Genomic DNA, 23,831 nt, shown 5'->3' with positions numbered 1-23,831 from the left:
ACGTTTGATACACACAAAGTATTCCTCCGATGTTAGTGAGTTATATGATCTCATGGTCATAGGAACAAATACTTGACACGCAGAAAACAGTAGCAACAAAATGACACGATCAACATGCTACGTCTATTAGTTTGGGTCTAGTCCATCACATGATTCTCCTAATGATGTGATCCAGTTATCAAGCAGCAACACCTTGTTCATAATCAGAAGACACTGACTATCTTTGATCAACTGGCTAGCCAACTAGAGGCTTGCTAGGGATAGTGTTTTGTCTATGTATCCACACATGTAAATGAGTCTTCATTCAATACAATTATAGCATGGATAATAACCGATTATCTTGATACAGGAATTATAATAATTACTATATTTATTATTGCCTCTAGGGCATAATTCCAACAGTAATGGCACATAAAACACCGTAAGAAAGATGGGAAGTGTAGAGAACCCGTTGACGGGTCGCAGTGGAGAAAGATCGAGAGAACGTGGAGCGACTTTACACGTGACCCAAGGAACGTATGGTTTGGTTTAAGTGTAGATGGAGTTAATCCTTTTGGGGAGCAGAGCAACAAGCATAGCACATGGACTGTGACTCTATGTATGTATGTATAACCTTCCTCCTTGGTTGTGCATGAAGCGGAAGTTCATTATGATGCGATTGCTCATCCAAGGCCCTAGGCAACTCGACAATGACATTGATGTGTACCTAAGGCCATTATTTGATGAACTTTTACAACTATGGAATGGAAATGGTGTACGTGTGTGGGATGAGAACGAACAGGAGGAATTTGACCTACATGTGTTGTTGTTTGTAACCATCAACGATTGGCCTGCTCTCAGTAACCTTTCAAGACAGACAAACAAGGGGTACAATGCATGCACACACTATTTAGATGACACTGACAGTATATATTTGGAAAAATGCAGGAAGAATGTGTACACGAGGCATCGTCGATTTCTTCCGACCAACCATCAATGTCGAAAGAAAGGAAAACATTTCAAAGGTGAGGCAGATCATCGGAAGAATCCCCCCCTCCGTACTGGTGATCACATACTTGATATGGTCATTGATTTACAAGTAATCTTTGGAAAGGGTCCTAGCAGACTATCTCTTCTGAATGACGATGCAGAACACGCACCCATCTGGAAGAAGAAATCTATATTTTCGAACCTACCTATTGGAAAGACCTAGAGGTCCGCTCTGCAATCGACATGATGCACGTGAAAAAGAATATTTGTGTGAACCTGCTAGGATTCTTGGGAGTGTATGGGAAGACAAAAGATACACCAGAGGCACGGGAGGAACATCAACGTGTGCATGAAAAAGACGACATTCATCCAGAGCAGTATGAAGGTCCTGCCAGCTACGCTCTTACCAAAGAAGATAAGGAAATCTTATTTGAATGCCTGCTCAGTATGAACGTCCCGTCTGGCTTCTCATCGAATATAAAGGGAATAATAAATATGGCAGAGAAAAAGTTCCAGAACCTAAAGTCTCCTAACTGCCACGTGATTATGACGCAACTGCTTCCGGTTGCATTGAGGGGGCTTCTATGGGTAAACGTTCGATTAGCCATTGTGAAGCTATGTGTATTGCTCAATGCTTTCTCTCAGAAGGTGACCGATCCAATAATCGTGCCAAGGTTTAGGAGTGATTTGGTGCAATGTCTTGTTAGTTTCGAGCTGGTGTTCCCACCATCCTTATTCAATATCATGACGCACGTCCTAGTTTATCTAGTCAACGAGATTGTCGTTCTGGCCCTGTATTTCTACACAATATGTTCCCCTTTGAGAGGTTCATGGGAGTCTTAAAGAAATATGTTCGTAACCGCGCTAGGCCAGAAGGAAGCATCTACATGGGCCATCAAACAGAGGATGTCATTGGGTTTTGTGTTGACTTCATTCCTGATCTGAAGATGATTGGTCTCCCTTAATCGCGGTATGAGGGGAGACTGACTGGAAAAGGCACACTAGGAGGGGACTTAGTAATATGTACGGACGGACATTCTTGGTCTCAAGCACACTACACAGTTCTACAGAATTCTACCTTGGTGACCCCGTATGTCGATGAACACAAGAATTTTCTGAGCTCCAAACACCCGGAGCAGTGTGACAACTGGATTACATATGAACACATCAGGACTTTCGGCAGTTGGTTGCAAAAACGTCTCATGTGTGACAACACTGTTTTTGATGAGCTGTACTCGTTGGCCAGGGGACCATCTTCGACTGTATTAACTTACCAAGGGTACGAGATAAATGTGAATACATTTTACATGATCACCCAAGATCAAAACAGCACCAACCCAAACAGCGTTGTCCGCTTTGATGCAGCAACCAAGAGCGGAAAGGACACATATTATGGTTACATAGTGGATATATGGGAACTTGACTATGGACATGATTTGAAGGTCCCTTTTTTCAGTGCAAATGGGTCAATCTATCAGGAGGCGGGGTACACATAGACCCACAGTACGGAATGACAACAGTGGATCTGAACAATCTAGGGCACACAGAGGAACCACTCGTCCTAGCCAATGATGTGGCACATGTTTTCTATGTGAAGGACATGTCTACCAAATCGATAAAAAGAAAATATAAGGAAGCAAATACATCATATGATGAGCCAAAGCGCCACATAATTCTTTCAGGACAAAGAGACATCATGGGATTTGAGGGCAAGACAGACATGTCTAAAGATTATGAAAAGTTTCATGAAATTCCACCCTTCAAAGTCAAGGCTGACCCTAGCCCCCTGTTAAACGATGAAGATTATCCATGGTTACAGCGCAATAAGGAAAGAACACAAGCGATGAAAAAGAGAAGAAATGAAACACCCTTTGTAACAGATGAGTTTTCGTAGTGCTTTTCATCCGCAATGTGGCTTTGAATGGTGCAATTTAATAGTTGAAACTTGATGATGTGGCTTTGAATGGTGTATTTTGAACACACAAAAAGTCTGGAGTTCAAATAAGTTCAAAAAAATGAAATCCCTTTGTAACAGATGATTTTTCTTATGAAACCCAGATACTTCGAAAGAGATTGTCCGTTTTGTACACGAAGTGCATCCAGTTTTTGCCCCAACCATCTCAACCTTTTTGAATATGCTATGTGGGTGAAGTGATTATACCATGCCAACTTTCAACCTTTTGAGAGGTCATTTGTAATGCTTTTCAATTTAAGGGTCATTTAGCTCAAAAAAATCAGTAAATGTATGAAAAATACCAAATGAAGTCAGAAATAGTTAAAAATTGATGATGTGTCTTTGAATAGTGCATTTTCAACACACAAAAAGTCTGGAGTTCAAATAAGTTCAAAAATGAAATCCCTTTGTAACAGATGAGTTTTCATATGAAACTCTGATACTTCGAAAGAGATTGTCCGTTTTGTACACGAAGTGCATCCAGTTTTTGCCGCAACCCTCTCAACTTTTTAGCACATGCTATGTGGGTGAAATGATGATACCATGCCAACTTTCAACCATTTCAGAGTTCATTTGTAGTGTTTTTCAATTTAAGGGTCATTTAGCTAAAAAATGAGTAAATGCATGAAAAATACCAAATAAAGTGAGAAATAGTTGAAAATTGATGATGTGTCTTTCAATGGTGCATTTTGAACACCCAAAAAGTTTGGAGTTCATATAAGTTCAAAAAATGAAATCCCTTTGTAACACATGAGTTTTCGTATGAAACCCTAATACTTTGAAAGAGATTGTCTGTTTTGTACACGATGTGCATCCAGTTTTTGCCGCAACCCTCTCAACTTTTTAGCTCATGCTATGTGGGTGAAATGATGATACCATGCCAACTTTCAACCTTTTCAGAGCTCATTTGTAGTGCTTTTCAATTTAAGGGTCATTTAGCTCAAAAAATTAGTAAATGCATGAAAAATACCAAATGAAGTCAGAAATAGTTGAAAATGAAGGATGTGTATTTCAATTGTTCATTTTGAACACATAAAAAGTCTGGAGTTCAAATAAGTTCAAAAAAATGAAATCCCTTTGTAACAGATGAGTTTTCGTATGAAACCCTAATACTTCGAAAGAGATTGTCTGTTTTGTACACGATCTCCATCCAGTTTTTACCGCAACCCTCTAAAATTTTTAGCACATGGTATGTATGTGAAATGATGATACCATACCAACTTTCAACATTTTCAGAATTCATTTGTAGTGCTTATCAATTTAAGCGTCATTTAGGTAAAAAATCAGTAAATGTATGAAAAATATCAAATAGGCCGACGGACCTTTGGTCCCGGTTCTAGCCACCAACCGGTATGAAAGTACTCTTCTTTCCGCCCTTTTGGGCCAATGGATGTGTGGCTTTGGTCCAGGTTGGTGCCACCAACCAGAATCAAAGGTTTCGTATATATTGTGGGAGTTGTCCAAATTGACCTTTAGTCCCGGTTGGTGTAACAAACCAGGACTAAAGTGATGCTTTGGTCCCGGTTTGAGCCACCAACCGGAACAAAGGTGTTCGTATATTGCGGGAGTTGTCGAAATTTCCACCAACTTCCATTCCCCCTCCCCCCTGTTCTCTCTTCGTCGCCATCACACCCGAGCCCGTCGCCACCGTCCCGCGCCTCCTCCACGAGCCCGTCGTCGTCGTCGCCGTCACTCATGAGCCCGTCGTCTCCCCTAGCCCATCGCCATCGTCGTCGCTCCTCAGCCCCTCGTCGTCGTCGTCGCCGTTGTCGTCACCCTCGAGCCCATCGTTGTCGTCGTCGTCCCCGAGCCCATCATCGTCGCTGTCGCCCCTGAGCCCATCGTCGTCGTCGTCGCCGTGTCCACCGAGCCCATCGCCGTCGCCGTCGTCCCCGAGCCCATCATCATCGTTGTCGCGCCGTCGTCATCGCGCCCCCGAGCCCATCACCGCCGTCATCGTCACCCGTCGCCGCCGTCGCCGTAACCCTCGAGCCCATCGCCTCCGTCGTCGTCGTCCGTCGCCCGTCGTCGTTCCGAAGCCCGCCCTCGTCGCCCGTCGACGCACCAGTAGCACGTCGATCGATCTCCATGTCCCTATTTGTGAATCCATTTGTGGGAAGACGTAGTCTAATTGCGAATCCATGTGTGCGTATTTCAGTCGTATTAGAATATGTTGGGTACATTTTTGAACTCCCCAATGTGATAGAAGTTATAAAAATTATAAAAATATTTAGATTAGATTAAGTTACAATAGAAAATAAAGTTACAAAATTATAAAAATATTTAGATTAAATTAAGTTACAAATTAAGTTTTTATGTTAATATTTGGGATTACGTATAAAAGTTAGTGTTTACCTTATTTTTATTTTAGTTTTAATAACAACTATTTTACTGAAAAAGGGCTTCCCCCATTTTGTAATATTTGTAGAAATAATGGATATTCCAAGAGGCATGGAGAAAGAAAAAAAATTGGGGGATATAATCCACGGCGACGGTAATGTCGATTTTTTACTCAGCGACATCGATGGTCTGGAAGGAGAGGATTACGGCTTCGGTGATCGAACAATGGAGGAGGAAGGACATCATCATGATGACTTCGGTGACTACCGAATCCCGGAGGAAGGAGCCCATGATGACGGCTCCGGTGACCGAACGGAGGAGGGAGCTATTGAAAATTCCGGATCGAGCCAAACTTTGCTAACGAGATGAGGCCCGACGAGAAGGTTGGGCAAGGATCAAAAGTTCACGATCACAGAACTCTCGAATGATGGCCTACCGATTGAACCCAAGCGGACCAGGGACGCATTTTCTGCTTAGTGCGGAGCTATTGTCACGGACAAAATCCTGATCAACATCAAGCAATGGAATAAGCCTAAGGGCGACAACATCCCTCAAGGTGATTATGTCACCGATAGGCTGAAAGATGATCTTTGGACCGCGTTGAAGGAAAATTTCACCCTACCGCCAGAAGAGGATCCGAATAAGCCAGTTATAGAACCACTGGTCAAGTCGTGTGCTCTTAAGAAGATGGCAGAACTATTCAGGAGGTGGAAGAAACAGTTGATATCGAAACATGTCGACAAAGGGAAGACTCCAGAATTCGTCGGCCGATTTGAGAAGATGAGAGATCACTGGCCCGCAATTGTGGCCTACAAGACAACGGATAAGAGTAAGGAAATGTCGCAGAGAAACAAGAACAATGCTGCAAAGAAGCAGTATCACCATCACACAGGGTCAGGTGGCTACCTCAAAGGTCGTCCGTTGTGGGACAAAGCTGAGAATGACCTGATTGCTAAAGGGGTCCAACCACACACAGGAACTGGCCCGACCGTTCAAGGAATTGGTTCTTCGGGGATGGGGGAACTTTGGACCCTAACACACGGGAGTGTCGTTGGACGGACGAGCAACTTGCTACACCCATCAACAAGCTTTAGCATTGTATCACCGCAGTGCAGGAAGGGGCATTCTTTCCCGAAAGATAGAAGAACGAGCTGACTGAGGCCCTAGGGAATGCTGAGCACCCTGGACGAACACGAGGCACACCAGGCTCCGTTCCGTGGAAGGTTGGGTTTCCCGACGCAGCCGATTACAGAAGCCGAGTGAGAAAGAGGAAAGCGGAGCTGAGCAACATGCAGAAGATCAATGCAAGACTACAAATTCTAGAGGAACATGAGAGACAGCGAGCTGCCGACCAACCATCTCAGCGGCAAAAACTACCCCAGAATTTACCCCGCCATCTCAGCGGAGAAGCAGAGTGGCTTCCACAGAGCTCGTTCAACCTGACTTCACGGCTCCTAGCTACCCCATGGATACTATCACGGAGGCTCAACCTTGCGAGCTTTTGATGAAATGTCGTAACCTCATTTTCAAGGCTGCTATCGGCGTTGTTGCACCTCATCAATCCAACGGAACTTTTCACTGCCTTCCGATTCCACGTGGCTTTTGTTGGGGAACGTCGCATGGGAAACAAAAATTTTCCTACGCGCACGAAGACCTATCATGGTGATGTCCATCTACGAGAGGGGATGAGTGATCTACGTACCCTTGTAGATCGTACAACAGAAGCGTTAGAGAAAGCGGTTGATGTAGTGGAACGTCCTCACGTCCCTCGATCCGCCCCGCGAACAATCCCGCGATCAGTCCCACGATCTAGTACCGAACGGACGGCACCTCCGCGTTCAGCACACGTACAGCTCGACGATGATCTCGGCCTTCTTGATCCAGCAAGAGAGACGGAGAGGTAGAAGATTTCTCCGGCAGCGTGACGGCGCTCCGGAGGTTGGTGATGACCTTGTCTCAGCAGGGCTCCGCCCGAGCTCCGCAGAAACACGATCTAGAGGAAAAACCGTGGAGGTATGTGGTCGGGCTGCCGTGGAAAAGTCGTCACAAATCAGCCCTAAAACCTCCGTATATATAGGTGGGAGGGAGGGGGGCCTTGCCTTGGGGTCCAAGGACCCTCAAGGGGTCGGCCGAGCCAAGGGGGAGGACTCCCCCGCCCAAACCGAGTTGGACTAGGTTTGGTGGGAGGGAGTACCCCTCCCTTCCCACCTCCTCCTTTTTTTTTTCTTTTTTCCTTTGATTTCTTATCCTTGGTGCATAGGGCCCTTTTGGGCTGTCCCACCAGCCCACTAAGGGCTTGTGCGCCACCCTTATGGCCTATGGGCTTCCCCGGGGTGGGTTGCCCCCCCCAGTGAACTCCCGGAACCCATTCGTCATTCCCGGTACATTCCCGGTAACTCCGAAAACCTTCCGGTAATCAAATGAGGTCATCCTATATATCAATCTTCGTTTCCGGACCATTCCGGAAACCCTCGTGACGTCCGTGATCTCATCCGGGACTCCGAACAACATTCGGTAACCAACCATATAACTCAAATACGCATAAAACAACGTCGAACCTTAAGTGTGCAAACCCTGCGGGTTCGAGAACTATGTAGACATGACCCGAGAGACTCCTCGGTCAATATCCAATAGCGGGACCTGGATGCCCATATTGGATCCTACATATTCTACGAAGATCTTATCGTTTGAACCTCAGTGCCAAGGATTCGTATAATCCCGTATGTCATTCCCTTTGTCCTTCGGTATGTTACTTGCCCGAGATTCGATCGTCGGTATCCGCATACCTATTTCAATCTCGTTTACCGGCAAGTCTCTTTCCTCGTTCCGTAATACAAGATCCCGCAACTTACACTAAGTTACATTGCTTGCAAGGCTTGTGTGTGATGTTGTATTACCGAGTGGGCCCCGAGATACCTCTCCGTCATACGGAGTGACAAATCCCAGTCTTGATCCATACTAACTCAACTAACACCTTCGGAGATACCTGTAGAGCATCTTTATAGTCACCCAGTTACGTAGCAACAAAATGACACGATCAACATGCTACGTCTATTAGTTTGGGTCTAGTCCATCACGTGATTCTCCCAATGACGTGATCCAGTTATCAAGCAACAACACCTTGTTCATAATCAGAAGACACTGACTATCATTGACCAACTGGCTAGCCAACTAGAGGCATGCTAGGGATGGTGTTTTGTCTATGTATCCACACATGTAAATGAGTCTTCATTCAATACAATTATAGCATGGATAATAAACTATCATCTTGATACAGAATTATAATAATAACTATACATTTATTATTGCCTCTAGGGCATAATTCCAACAGTCTCCCACTTGCACTAGAGTCAATAATCTAGCCCTCACATCACCATGTGAATTACATTGTAATAAATCTAACACCCATACAGTTCTGGTGTCGATCATGTTTTGGCCGTGGAAGAAGTTTAGTCAGCGGGTCTGCTACATTCATATCCGTGTGCACTTTGCATATATTTACGTCCTCTTCCTCGACGTAGTCGCGGATGAGGTTGAAGCGTCGTTTGATGTGTCTGGTCTTCTTGTGAAACCGTGGTTCCTTTGCTAAGGCAATGGCACAAGTGTTGTCACAGAACAAGGTTATTCGATTCAGTGCGCTTGGCACCACTCCAAGATCCGTCATGAACTGCTTCATCCAGACACCCTCCTTAGCCGCCTCCGAGGCAGCCATGTACTCCGCCTCACATGTAGAATCTGCTACGACGCTTTGCTTGGAACTGCACCAGCTTACTGCACCCCCATTAAGAATAAATACGTATCCGGTTTGCGACTTAGAGTCGTCCGGATCTGTGTCAAAGCTTGCATCGACTTAACCTTTTACGGCGAGCTCTTCGTCACCTCCATACACGAGAAACATCTCCATAGTACTTTTCAGGTACTTCAGGATATTCTTGACCGCTGTCCAGTGATCCACTCCTGGATTACTCTGGAACCTACCTGCCATACTTATTGCCAGGCTAACATCCGGTCTAGTGCACAGCATCGCATACATGATAGAACCTATGGCTGAAGCATAGGGCACGGAGCGCATATGGTCTATATCTTCATCAGTTGCTGGGCACTGAGTCTTACTCAATCCCGTACCTTGTAAAACTGGCAAGAACCCTTTCTTGGACTGTTCCATTTTGAACCTCTTCAAAACTTTATCAAGGTATGTGCTTTGTGAAAGTCCTATCAGGCGTTTTGATCTATCCCTATAGATCTTAATGCCTAGAATGTAAGCAGCTTCTCCTAGGTCCTTCATAGAGAAACTTTTATTCAAGTAACCTTTTATGCTCTCCAAGAGCTCTACGTTGTTTCCAATCAGTAATATGTCATCCACATATAATATTAGAAACGCCACAGAGCTCCCACTCACTTTCTTGTAAATACAAGATTCTCCAACCACTTGTATAAACCCAAATGCTTTGATCACCTCATCAAAGCGTTTGTTCCAACTCCGAGATGCTTGCACCAGTCCATAAATGGATCGCTGGAGCTTGCACACCTTGTCAGCAATTTTAGGATCGACAAAACCTTCGGGTTGCATCATATGCAACTCTTCCTTAAGGAAACCGTTAAGGAACGCCGTTTTGACATCCATCTGCCAGATTTCATAATCGAAAAATGCAGCTATTTCTAACATGATTCTGACGGACTTAAGCATCGCTACGGGTGAGAAAATCTCATCGTAGTCAACTCCTGGAACTTGTGAAAAACCCTTTGCCACAAGTCGAGCTTTATAAACGGTCACATTGCCGTCAGCGTCCGTCTTCTTCTTAAAGATCCATTTGTTCTGAATAGCCTTGCGGCCCTCAGGCAGTATCTCCAAAGTCCACACTATGTTCTCATACATGGATCCTATCTCGGATTTCATGGCTTCTAGCCATTTGTTGGAATCTGGGCCCACCATTGCTTCTTCATAATTTGCAGGTTCATTGTTGTCTAACAACATGATTGATAAGACGGGATTACCGTACCACTCTGGAGCAGCGCGTGATCTCGTCGACCTGTGTGGTTCAACAGAAACTTGAACTGGAGTTTCATGATCATCATCATTAACTTCCTCCTCAACCGGCGTCGCAACGACAGAGGTTTCCCCTTGCCCTGCGCCACCATCCAGAGGGATGAGAGGTTCGACAACCTCGTCAAGTTCTATCTTCCTCCCACTCAATTCTCTCGAGAGAAACTCCTTCTCGAGAAAAGTTCCGTTTTTAGCAACAAACACTTTGCCCTCGGATTTGAGATAGAAGGTGTACCCAACTGTCTCTTTTGGGTAACCTATGAAGACGCACTTTTCCGCTTTGGGTTCCAGCTTTTCAGGCTGAAGCTTTTTGACATAAGCATCACATCCCCAAACTTTAAGAAACGACAACTTTGGCCTTTTGCCATACCACAGTTCGTATGGTGTCGTCTCAACGGATTTTGATGGTGCCCTATTTAAAGTGAATGCAGCTGTTTCTAATGCATAACCCCAAAATGATAACGGCAAATCAGTAAGAGACATCATAGATCGCACCATCTCTAACAAAGTACGATTACGACGTTCGGACACACCATTACGCTGTGGTGTTCCAGGCGGTGTTAACTACGAAACAATTCCACATTGTCTTAAGTGAGCACCAAACTCGAAACTCAGATATTCACCCTCACGATCAGACCGTAGGAACTTGATCTTCTTGTTACGATGATTTTCCACTTCACTCTGAAATTGCTTGAAATTTTCAAATGTTTCAGACTTGTGCTTCATCAAGTAGACATAACCATATCTACTTAAATCGTCAGTGAAGGTGAGAAAATAACGATATCCGCCGCGTGCCTCTACGCTCATTGGACCACACACATCGGTATGTATGATTTCCAACAAGTCACTTGCACGCTCCATTGTTCCGGAGAACGGAGTCTTAGTCATCTTGCCCATGAGACATGGTTCGCACGTGTCAAGTGAATCAAAGTCAAGTGACTCCAAAAGTCCATCAGCATGGAGTTTCTTCATGCGCTTTACACCAATATGACCCAATCGGCAGTGCCACAAAAATATGGCGCTATCATTGTTTACTCTAACTCTTTTGGTCTCAATGTTATGTATATGCGTATCGCTATCAAGATTCAATATGAACAATCCTCTCACATTCGGTGCATGACCATTAAAGATGTTACTCATAGAAATAGAACAACCATTATTCTCAGACTTAAAAGAGTAACCGTCTCGCAATAAACAAGATCCAGATATAATGTTCATGCTCAACGCAGGCACTAAATAACAATGATTTAAGTTCATCACTAATCCCGATGGTAGATGAAGTGACACTGTGCCGACGGCGATTGCATCAACCTTGGAACCATTTCCTACGCGCATCGTCACTTCGTCTTTCGCCAGCCTTCGTCTATTCCGCAGTTCCTGCTTCGAGTTGCAAATATGAGCAACAGAACCGGTATCGAATACCCATGCACTACTACGAGAGCCGGTTAAGTACACATCAATAACATGTATATCAAATATACCTGATTTTTCTTTGCCCGCCTTCTTATCTGCCAGATACTTGGGGCAATTGCGCTTCCAGTGACCCATACCCTTGCAATAGAAGCACTCTGTTTCAGGCTTAGGTCCAGCCTTGGGTTTCTTCGACGGATTGGCAACAGGCTTGCCGCTCTTCTTCGAATTGCCCTTCTTGCCTTTGCCGTTTCTCTTGAAACTAGTGGTCTTGCTCACCATCAACACTTGATGCTCTTTACGGAGTTCAGACTCTGCGACTTTCAGCATCGCAAACAACTCGCCGGGAGACTTGTTCATCCCTTGCATGTTGTAGTTCAACACAAAGCCTTTATAGCTTGGCGGCAGTGATTGAAGGATTCTGTCAGTGATAGCTTCTTGCGGGAGTTCAATCCCCAGCTCAGCTAGACGGTTTGAGTACCCAGACATTTTGAGCACATGTTCACTGACAGACGAGTTTTCCTCCATCTTGCAAGCATAGAATTTATCGGAGGTCTCATACCTCTCGATCCGGGCGTTCTTCTGAAAAATAAACTCCAACTCCTGGAACATCTCAAATGCTCCATGACGCTCAAAGCGACGTTGAAGTCCCGGTTCTAAGCCATACAAGACTGCACATTAAACTATTGAGTAGTCCTCCTTACGTGCTAACCAAGCGTTCTTAACATTCTGATCAGCCGTAGCGGGTGGTTCATCTCCTAGCGCAGCATTAAGGACATAATCCTTCTTCCCAGCTTGTAAGATTAGCTTAAGATTACGAGCCCAGTCTACAAAGTTGCTTCCATCATCTTTCAACTTAGCTTTCTCTAGGAACGTATTAAAATTCAGGATGACTGTCGCGTGATCCATGATCTACAACACAAATATATTCAAACTGGACTTAGACTATGTTCAAGATAATTAGAGTTCAACTTAATCAAATTATATGCTAAACTCCCACTCAAAAAGTACATCTCTCTAGTCATTTGAGTGGTTCATAATCCACTTACACTATCCCAAGTCCGATCATCACGTGAGTTGAGTATAGTTTCAGTGGTAAGCATCCCTATGCTAATCATATCAACTATATGATTCATGATCGACCTTTCGGTCTCATGTGTTCCGAGGCCATGTCTGCACATGCTAGGCTCGTCAAGCTTAACCCGAGTGTTCCGCGTGCGCAACTGTTTTGCACCCGTTGTATGTGAACGTTGAGTCTATCACACCCGATCATCACGTGGTGTCTCGAAACGACGAACTGTAGCAACGGTGCACAGTCGGGGAGAACACAATTTCGTCTTGAAATTTTAGTGAGAGATCACCTCATAATGCTACCGTCGTTCTAAGCAAAATAAGGTGCATAAAAGGATTAACATCACATGCAATTCATAAGTGACATGATATGGCCATCATCACGTGCTTCTTGATCTCCATCACCAAAGCACCGGCACGATCTTCTTGTCACCGGCGCCACACCATGATCATCCATCAACGTGTTGCCATCGGGGTTGTCGTGCTACTTATGCTATTACTACTAAAGCTACATCCTAGCAAAATAGTAAACGCATCTGCAAGCACAAACGTTAGTATAAAGACAACCCTATGGCTCCTGCCGGTTGCCGTACCATCGACGTGAAAGTCGATATTTCTATTACAACATGATCATCTCATACATCCAATATATCACATCACATCGTTGGCCATATCACATCACAATCATACCCTGCAAAAACAAGTTAGACGTCCTCTAATTTTGTTGTTGCATGTTTTACGTGGTGACCAAGGGTATCTAGTAGGATCGCATCTTACTTACGCAAACACCACAACGGAGATATATGAGTTGCTATTTAACCTCATCCAAGGACCTCCTCGTTCAAATCCGATTCAACTAAAGTTGGAGAAACCGTCACTTGCCAGTCATCTTTGAGCAAAGGGGGTTACTCGTAACGATGAAACCAGTCTCTCGTAAGCGTACGAGTAATGTCGGTCCAAGCCGCTTCAATCCAACAATACCGCAGAATCAAGAAAAGACTAAGGAGGGCAGCAAAATGCACATCACCGCCCACAAAAACTTTTGTGTTCTACTCGAGAAGACATCTACGCATGAACCTAGCTCATGATGCCACTGTTGGGGAACGTCGCATGGGAAACATAAAATTTCCTACGTGCACGAAGACCTATCATGGTGATGTCCATCTACGAGAGGGGATGAGTGATCTACGTACCCTTGTAGATCATACATCAGAAGCGTTAGAGAACGCGGTTGATGTAGTGGAACGTCCTCACGTCCCTCGATCCGCCCCGCGAACAATCCCGCGATCAGTCCCACGATCTAGTACCGAACGGACGGCACCTCCGCTTTCAGCACACGTACAGCTCGACGATGATCTCGGCCTTCTTGATCCAGCAAGAGAGACGGAGAGGTAGAAGAGTTCCCGGCAGCGTGACGGCGCTCCGGAGGTTGGTGATGACCTTGTCTCACCAGGGCTCCGTCCGAGCTCCGCAGAAACGCGATCTAGAGGAAAAACCGTGGAGGTATGTTGCCGGGCTGCCGTGGAAAAGTCGTCATAGATCAGCCCTAAAACCTCCGTATATATAGGTGGGAGGGAGGGGGCCTTGCCTTGGGGTCCAAGGACCCTCAAGGGGTCGGCCGAGCCAAGGGGGAGGACTCTCCCCCCCCAAACCGAGTTGGACTAGGTTTGGTGGGAGGGAGTCCCCCTCCCTTCCCACCTCCTCCCTTTTTTTTTCTTTTTTCCTTTGATTTCTTATCCTTGGCGCATAGGGCCCTTTTGGGCTGTCCCACCAGCCCACTAAGGGCTGGTGCACCACCCTTATGACCTATGGGCTTCCCCGGGGTGGGTTGCCCCCCCGGTGAACTCCCGGAACCCATTCGTCATTCCCGGTACATTCCCGATAACTCCGAAAACCTTCCGGTAATCAAATGAGGTCATCCTATATATCTATCTTCGTTTCCGGACCATTCCGGAAACCGTCGTGACGTCCGTGATCTCATCCGGGACTCCGAACAACATTCGGTAACCAACCATATAACTCAAATACGCATAAAACAACGTCGAACCTTAAGTGTGCAGACCCTGCGGGTTCGAGAACTATGTAGACATGACCCGAGAGACTCCTCGGTCAATATCCAATAGCGGGACCTGGATGCCCATATTGGATCCTACATATTCTACGAAGATCTTATCGTTTGAACCTCAGTGCCAAGGATTCGTATAATCCCGTATGTCATTCCCTTTGTCCTTCGGTATGTTACTTGCCCGAGATTCGATCGTCAGTATCCGCATACCTATTTCAATCTCGTTTACCGGCAAGTCTCTTTACTCATTCCGTAATACAAGATCCCGCAACTTACACTAAGTTACATTGCTTGCAAGGCTTGTGTGTGATGTTGTATTACCGAGTGGGCCCCGAGATACCTCTCCATCATACGGAGTGACAAATCCCAGTCTTGATCCATACTAACTCAACTAACACCTTCGGAGATACCTGTAGAGCATCTTTATAGTCACCCAGTTACGTTGCGACGTTTGATACACACAAAGCATTCCTCCGGTGTCAGTGAGTTATATGATCTCATGGTCATAGGAATAAATACTTGACACGCAGAAAACAGTAGCAACAAAATGACACGATCAACATGCTACGTCTATTAGTTTGGGTCTAGTCCATCACGTGATTCTCCCAATGACGTGATCCAGTTATCAAGCAACAACACCTTGTTCATAATCAGAAGACACTGACTATCATTGACCAACTGGCTAGCCAACTAGAGGCATGCTAGGGACGGTGTTTTGTCTATGTATCCACACATGTAAATGAGTCTTCATTCAATACAATTATAGCATGGATAATAAACTATCATCTTGATACAGGAATTATAATAATAACTATACATTTATTATTGCCTCTAGGGCATAATTCCAAAAGCTTTGCTGTTGTGATGGTGGATGAAGTAAAGGAGGGATTTGACCAGCTCGAGATTGACACCCTACAGGTGAAGGGGAGTAAGCTGGTTCATGCTTTGAGGAGTACATGTCTATGGCCGAAGGAGTACATCAAGCTTCCAAACTGGACGCCTCATCCTCCTCCTCCGGCGAGTGATCAGGGCACTCCTCATCCTCCTCCGGCGACTGATCGGAGCACTCCTCATCCTCCTCCGGCGAATGATCAGGGCACTCCGGCTCCTCCGACGCTTGAGGGCACTCCGCCTCCTTCTTCGACTCCTCCTTTGGCGGGTGAGGGCACTCCGGTTCCTTCGACGCATGAGGGCACTCCGACTTCTTCTTTGGCTCCTCCTCCGACGTGTGAGGGCACTCCATCTCCTTTTTCGACTCCTCCTCCGCCGCGTCGGAGCAGTCCGCCTCCTTCTTCGGCTCCTCCTCCGGCGCGTCGGAGCACTCCGCCTCCTTCTTCGACTCCCCCTCCATCGCGTCGGAGCAGTCCGCCTTGTTCTTCGGCTCCTCCTCCGGCGCGTCGGAGTACTCCGCCTCCTTCTTCAGCTCCTCCTCCAGCACGTTGGAGCAATCCTCCTCCTTCGACCCCTCCTCAGGCGCGTCATAGCAGTCTTCCTCCTTTGGCTCCTTCTCAGGCGCGTCGGAGCAGTCCTCCTCCTTCGGCTCCTTCTCAGGCGCGTCGGAGCAGTCCTCCTGCTCCGACTCCTCCTCAGGCGCGTCGGAGCAGTGCGCCTCCTCTGCAACGAGGGCAGACAGATGTCGCAGCCGCTCTGCCAAACGGCTATCCTATGACCATGAGATCATGCAACTCCCGGACACCGAAGGAATACCTTGTGGGTTATCAAACGTCGCAATGTAACTGGGTGACTACAAAGGTGCTCTACAGGTATCTCCAAAGGTGTCTCTTGGGTTGGCATGGATCAAGACTGGGATTTTTCACTCTGTGTGGCGGAGAGGTATCTCAGGGCCCACTCGGTAATACAACATCACAATGAGCCTTGCAAGCAATGTGACTAAGGAGTTAGTCATGGGATCTTGTATTACGGAACGAGTAAAGAGACTTGCCGGTAACGATATTGAACTAGGTATAGAGATACCGACGATCGAATCTCGGGCAAGTAACATACCGAAGGATGAAGGGAACAACATATGGGATTAACTGAATCCTTGACATAGAGGTTCAACCAATAGAGATCTTCGTAGAATATGTGGGAGCCAATATGGACATCTAGGTCCCACTATTGGTTATAGACCGGAGAGTGTCTTAGGTCACGTCTACATAGTTCTCGAACCCGCAGGGTCTGCACACTTAAGGTTCGGTGACGTTTCTGTATAGTTGAGTCATAGGTGTTGGTGACCAAAGGTTGTTCGGAGTCCCGGATGAGATCCCGGAAGTCGCGAGGAGCTCCGGAATTCTCCGGAGGTAAAGATTTTATATAGGATGTCCTGTTTTGGTCACCGAAAAAGTTTTGGGCTCATCATTAGTGTACCGGGAGTGCAGGGAGGGGTGTCGGGGACCATCAGGAGGGGTGTCACACCCCAAGGGGCCTCATGGGCTGTGCGAAGAGATAAACAAGCCCCTAGTGGGCTGGAATAAGTTCCCACATAGTCCCATAAGTTTTGAGAAGGAAAAAACACAAGGTGGAAAGAGTTTCCAAGTGGGAAGGAGGAATCCTACTCCAAACAGGATTGCAGTAGGACTCATCCTCTCTCCCTTGCGCAAGGGAAGAAAGGGCTGCCCTAGGGCGCAGCCCTCTCCCTCCTCTCATACTATATATACTAAGGGTTTTGAGGGTTTTAGACACAACAGAAAACATCCACGTGCTGCCCTCTCTCTCTAGATCTGTTTCTCCTCTAATTTCAGTTGTGCTTAGGCGAAGCCCTACTGGAATAGCATCACCACCACCACCACCACCACCATGCCGCCGTGCTTTAGAAATCATCTACCTCTCCGCCCCCTCTTGCTGGATCAACAAGGTGGAGATCGTCATCAAGCTGTACGTGTGCGGAACGCGGAGGTGTTGTCCATTCGGCACTTGATAGGGACGGATCATGGGACGGATCGTGAGACGGTTCGTGGGACGGATCGTGGGAGAGTTCGTGGGACGGATCGTGAAGACGTACCACTACATCAACCACGTTTATTAACGCTTCCGCTTAGCGATCTACAAGGGTATGTGGATCCGATCTCCCTCTCGTAGATGATCATCACCATGATAGGTCTTCGTGTGCGTAGGAAACTTTTTGTTTCCCATGCAACGTTCCCCAACAGTGGTATCATGAGCTAGGTTCATACGTACATGATATCTCAAGTAGAACACAAAAGAGTTTCTGGGCGTTGATGTTCAATTTCCTGCGCTCCTTAGTATTTAAACTAAAGTTTATGCTTGCATATGTGTTTACGATATTGCTAGGTAGTAGCTTTAGTAGTAATAACATAGATAGCACGAAAACCTCGATGGCAGCACAATGATGGAGATCATGGTGTGGTGCCGGTGACGATGAAGATCATGCCGGTGCTTTGGTGATGGAGATCAAGAAGCACAAGTTCATGGCCATATCATGTCACTTATTATTTGCATGTGACGTTAATCCTTTTATGCACCTTATTTTTCTTAGAACGACGGTAGAATTATAAGGTGACCCCTCACTAACATTTCAAGATAAAAATTGTGTTCTCCTCGACTGTGCACCGTTGTGACAGTTCGTCATTTCGAGACACCACGTGATGATCGGGTGTGATAGACTCAACATTGATGACCCACAAGTATAGGGGATCAATCGTAGTCCTTTCGATAAGTAAGAGTGTCGAACCCAACGAGGAGGAGAAGGATCTGACAAGTGGTTTTCAGCAAGGAAATATCTGGAGGCACTGAAATTGTCGGTAACAATTAATTGTGTGGTGAGATGATTCGTAGCAAGCAACAAGTAACAAAAGTAGCAACGGTGCAGCAAAGTGGCCCAATCCCTTTTGTAGCAAGGGACAAGCCTGGACATAGTCTTATAGGAGAAAAAACGCTCCCATGGACACACGGGAATTTCTGTCATGCTAGTTTTCATCATGTTCATATGATTCGGGTTCGTTACTTTGATAGTTTGATATGTGGGTGGACCGGAGCTTGGGTACTTCCCTTACTTGGACAAGCATCCCACTTATGATTAACCCCTCTCGCAAGCATCCGCAGCTACGAAAGAAGAATTAAGACAAAGTCTAACCATAGCATTAAACTAGTGGATCCAAATCAGCCCCTTACGAAGCAACGCATAAACTAGGGTTTAAGCTTCTGTCACTCTAGCAACCCATCATCTACTTACTACTTCCCAATGCCTTCCTCTAGGCCCAAATAATGGTGAAGTGTTATGTAGTCGATGTTCACATAACACCACTAGAGGAAAAACAACATACAACATATCAAAATACCGAACGAATACCAAATTCACATGACTACTATTAGCATGACTTATCCCATGTCCTTAGGAACCAAAGTAACTACTCACAAAGCATAATGATATTCATAACCAGAGAGGTAATGAGTAGCATCAAGGATCTGAACATAAAATCTTCCATGAAACAATCCAACTAGCATCAACTACAAAGAGTAATCAGCACTACTAGCAACCTTCCAAGTACCAATCGGAGTCGCGAGACGAAGATTGGTTACAAGTGATGAACTAGGGTTTGGAGATGAGATGGTGTTGATGAAGATGTTGATGGTGACGAGTCCCCTCTGATGAGAGGAGTGTTGGTGATGACGATGGCGATGATTTCCCCCTCCGGGAGGGAAGTTTCCCCGGCAGGATCGTCCTGCCGGAGCTCTAGATTGGTTCTGCTCCAGTTTCGCCTCGTGGCGGCGGCGAATCCACGAAAAAGTTCCTCCCTGATTTTTTTTCTAGACGAAACCCTTCATATAGCAGAAGAGGGGGGCAAGTGGGCCAGCAGGTTGCCCACAAGCCTTCATGGCGTGGCCTGGGGGGGTGGACGCGCTGTGCAGGCTTGTGGCCAACCCCTGGCGCCCGTCTGGCGCTTCTTCGGCCTAGTATTTTTTATAAATGTGGAAAAAAATCCTCGTTGATTTTTACGGTGTTTGGAGTTGCGTAGAATAGGTATCTCAACTTTGCTCCACTTCAGGCCAGAATTCCAGTTGCCGACATTCTCCCTCTTCATGTAAACCTTGCAAAATAAGAGAGAAAAGGCATAAGAATTGTACCATGAAATGAAATAACATCCCAAGAAGCGATAAATATCAACATGAAAACATGATGCAAAATGGACGTATCAAACGTTCACATACAACGGGTGCAAAACAGTTGCACACGCGGAACACTCGGGTTAAACTTGACGAGCCTAGCATGTACATACATGGCCTTGGAACACAAGAGACTGAAAGGTCGAGCATGAACATATAGTTGATATGATCAACATGGATATGTTCACTGAAACTATACTCAACTCACGTGATGATCGGACTTGAGTTAGTGGATTTGGATCATGCACCACTCGAATAACTAGAGGAATGTCTATTTGAGTGGGAGTTATTAGTAATATGGTTAGCTAAACTCAATTATCATGAACATAGTCAAAAGGTCTTTGCAAATAATATTGTAGCTTGCGCTATAGATCTACTAATTTTTATATGCTCCTATAGAAAATTTAGTTGAAATATGATAGTAGCAATTATGCGGACTAGGTCCGTAAACTGAGGATTGTCCTGATTGCTATGCAGAAGCCTTATGTCCTTCATGCACCACTCGGTGTGCTGAACCTCAAGCGTCGTGTGTGGATGTTGTGAACATCTTACATACACGTTTTTGATAACTACGTGATAGTTTGATGCGTAATGCTTAACGACTTATAATTGAGGCGCCAAAGACATTTTGAACGTCACGGAATATATGAGATGTTCCGAGAGATGAAATTTTGATTTCATGCTCGTGCCCTTGTTGAGAGGTATGAGACCTTTGACAAAATTCTTTGTCTATAAAGTAAGGGAGAAAAGGTCAATCGTTGAGCATGTGCTCCAATTGTCTGAGTGATACAATCGCTTGAATCGAGTGGGAGTTAATCTTCTAGATGAGATAGCGATGGTTCTTCAAAGTCACTGCCACCAAGCTACTAGAGCTTCGTGATGAACTATAAAATATCAAGGATACATATGATGATCCTTGAGCTATTCGCAATGTTTGACACTTAGAAATTAGAAATCAAGTAGGAGAATCAATTGTTGATGGTTAGTAAAACCACAAGTTTCAAGAAGGGCAAGGGCAAGAAAGGACACTTCATGAAACGGAAAACTAGTTGCTGCTCTGGTGAAGAAACCCAATGTTGAACCCAAACCCGAGACTAACACTACTGGAATCTGCTGGTTTGCCCACAGCCAGAGCTGACGGCAAAGGACAGTTTAGCTGATGGCAAAGGCTTTGCCATCAGTGAGCTGTCGGCAAAGGTACCGGCCAAGATTTTATCGGCAATCACCTTCTTTGCCGACAGCTGGAGCTCCACCGACGGCAAAGACTTTGCCATCAGCTTTGTAGCACGGGCTGACGGCAAAGAGCAGTGGCGGCAACGGCGCAGGCCGAGCTCCGTTAGAAGGTTAACGGCAGGCTTTGCCCACAGCCGTAGAAAAGCTGACGGCAAAGCCTCTCCTCTTTGCCCACAGCCGTAGAAAAGCTGACGGCAAAGCCTCTCCTCTTTGCCCACAGCCGTAGCAAAGCTGATGGCAAAGACGAAACCCCTAGGCGCCCTAGGTCCCCTCTTTGCCCACAGCCGTATTAGAGCTGACGGCAAAGCCCCCTTGGCCGCCTCTTTGCCGACAGCTGAAGCCCAGCTGATGGCAAAGCCAAGAATTTGGTATTGCGAGGATACACAGGCTGCCAAGAATGGGATCTGGAGCAAAGCGTGGGAAACGACCCAATCTACACATACCCGGGCTGTCCATGGATAACGTTGGACAATTCGAAAGAATCACCGTTATAAATATGCAAATGCATGCATATTTATGACAGGAACCCTTTCGAACGGGAGACGCATATTGGTTACGCAACACCTTTGCATTTTAATACTAAAAATACCTAGCTAGATAGTGTCATCAGCACGAAGGCCGGAACAGAGCAAAATAAAGGGGGTGGAGGAGGAGTTAACAAATGTGCTCACTTTCGAATGCAGGGGAGGTCGTCGAAAACCAATCCCTCGCGGAGAAGCTACTGCACATTTAAATGCACTCAATCAACACAAGAAATTCCTACATTAATTAGAAATTAGGAGCCGTTAATCTGGTGGGACCAAGTTATTACGGTGTAGATTACTCTATATAATATGAAGTTTGCAATATATATTATGTTATTTTTATACTATGGAAATACCAGATATTTCCAATTCAATCTCTCACATATCCGTTTTTGTCAGTTTCGCATCCCTCACGTATCTCTATCTCAAAAAATAATATCTCTAACGTATCTCTCTCTCTCTAGGCATCAGACTACCAATGCATTTATATTGGCATAATTTACATCGCGTGTCTATCCTCTCATTATATAAGGGGAACCGCTAGGCATCAGACTACCAATGCATAGCTTCCCATCAAACCAGGCCATTGGATCAAAACATCTGGAGCGTTGGATGCATTCCTGTAACAGCGCCGGCACCTGCCTTGGTAATTGTTGAAACGAATCCTTTATTGTCAATTCCTTCCATATATCTTATGTCCCTAAAATCACGTATGCACACAGCGTGGTCGAGTCCTAGGATTGTTAGCTACGTGCAAGGGGCTCCACTAATTGAGATTTTGTTTGTTGTAAAAACTTCCATGAAGCGCGTACAATATTTTTTTAAACATATACAATCTGCTATAGACTTTGTGCTTCGAAACTGGATAGGATTTGTTTTTTGAAATATAACAGTTTGTTTCCGAGACAACGAACTGTTTTTCCAAGGATATGAAATTTGCTTCCATTGCGATTTAAATTTGCTTCAATATGAAAATTATTTTAGTGCAATGGTTTATTTTCAACGCAGCAAAACAATGTTTCGTGGAAACGAAAAATTATCTCAATTGCTACTGAGATTTGCTTCATAGGTTCATGCTTCCCAGATTATTGATTTACTGAAATTGCATGCTTCATGATTTCTAGGTTCCTCTCGACTAAACACTTAAAAGTTGGATTCAGTAGGGTTCTTCCAATGTTATAGTTGTAAGCTTCATAGCCATTTTTTCCTCAACATATGTATAATTTTGTTTTTTGAATATTCATGACTGACTCAATTCATCCTAGGATGTTCAGATGTCCAGGTGAAAACAATAATAGGGCTGTAGCTGGCATGACAAAAGCAACAGCAACACAAAAGTTTCATTGTCAATGTTGGCCAGAATGGAATGTAGTCAGTAGTGTTTACTAGTATGCAATTTCTTACCAGAGTTCATTCTAATTTAGACCACCTGTTTTGTACCACAGGGGAGGAGACAAGGAGCCAAGGGATGTTAGGCCAGTCAGCATGTCGAAATTGACGATCCAGAAAGAAAAAAAAGGTTATGAAGGACCAGTTCAACAGTCAAGTCTTTTTTCCTGGACCCATTTCAGCAGTCAGGTTACTTTCACAAACCAGTCCAATGACCAGGTCCAAAAGTGACATTTGTACATACATACATACCGTAAAGTACGGGGTACTACTTCTTTTCCAAGGAACACAAGTTTCTGAAAATTCAGGGACAACTTAATTTGGCCCAAAGTGTAGTTGATTGCACAGCAAAGAATGGTCGTGGTTTTCAGTTTCTCCCAACCACACCGCACAAAAGATCAAACACAGATGACAGCACTCAGCTACCAAAGAGAAATAAATACTTTTATGTTTATCACAGCATCCAACACCCAAGCTGACGATTTCAGATATCCCAAATATCTGATAGCAGTAGCTCTGTGGAGAGCTGGAGGAAGAAGCAGTTGGGAGGCCGAACCTGGCGCGGACGAGAGGAGGAGGAGGGGCCGGGGCCGCGGAGGAGAGGAGGAGGAGGGGCCGGGGCCGGCGGCGCCTGGCGGGGGGGGCGGCGCAGCGCTGGGCGGCGCGAGGGGCGGCGCGAGGGCGGGGCGGCGCAGCGCTGGGCGGCGC

Source organism: Hordeum vulgare, chromosome 7H (assembly GCF_904849725.1).
Source record: "Hordeum vulgare subsp. vulgare chromosome 7H, MorexV3_pseudomolecules_assembly, whole genome shotgun sequence".
Classification (NCBI taxonomy): domain Eukaryota; kingdom Viridiplantae; phylum Streptophyta; class Magnoliopsida; order Poales; family Poaceae; genus Hordeum; species Hordeum vulgare.
The sequence above is the reverse complement of the archived record's forward strand: the minus strand, read 5'-3'. Positions refer to the sequence as shown.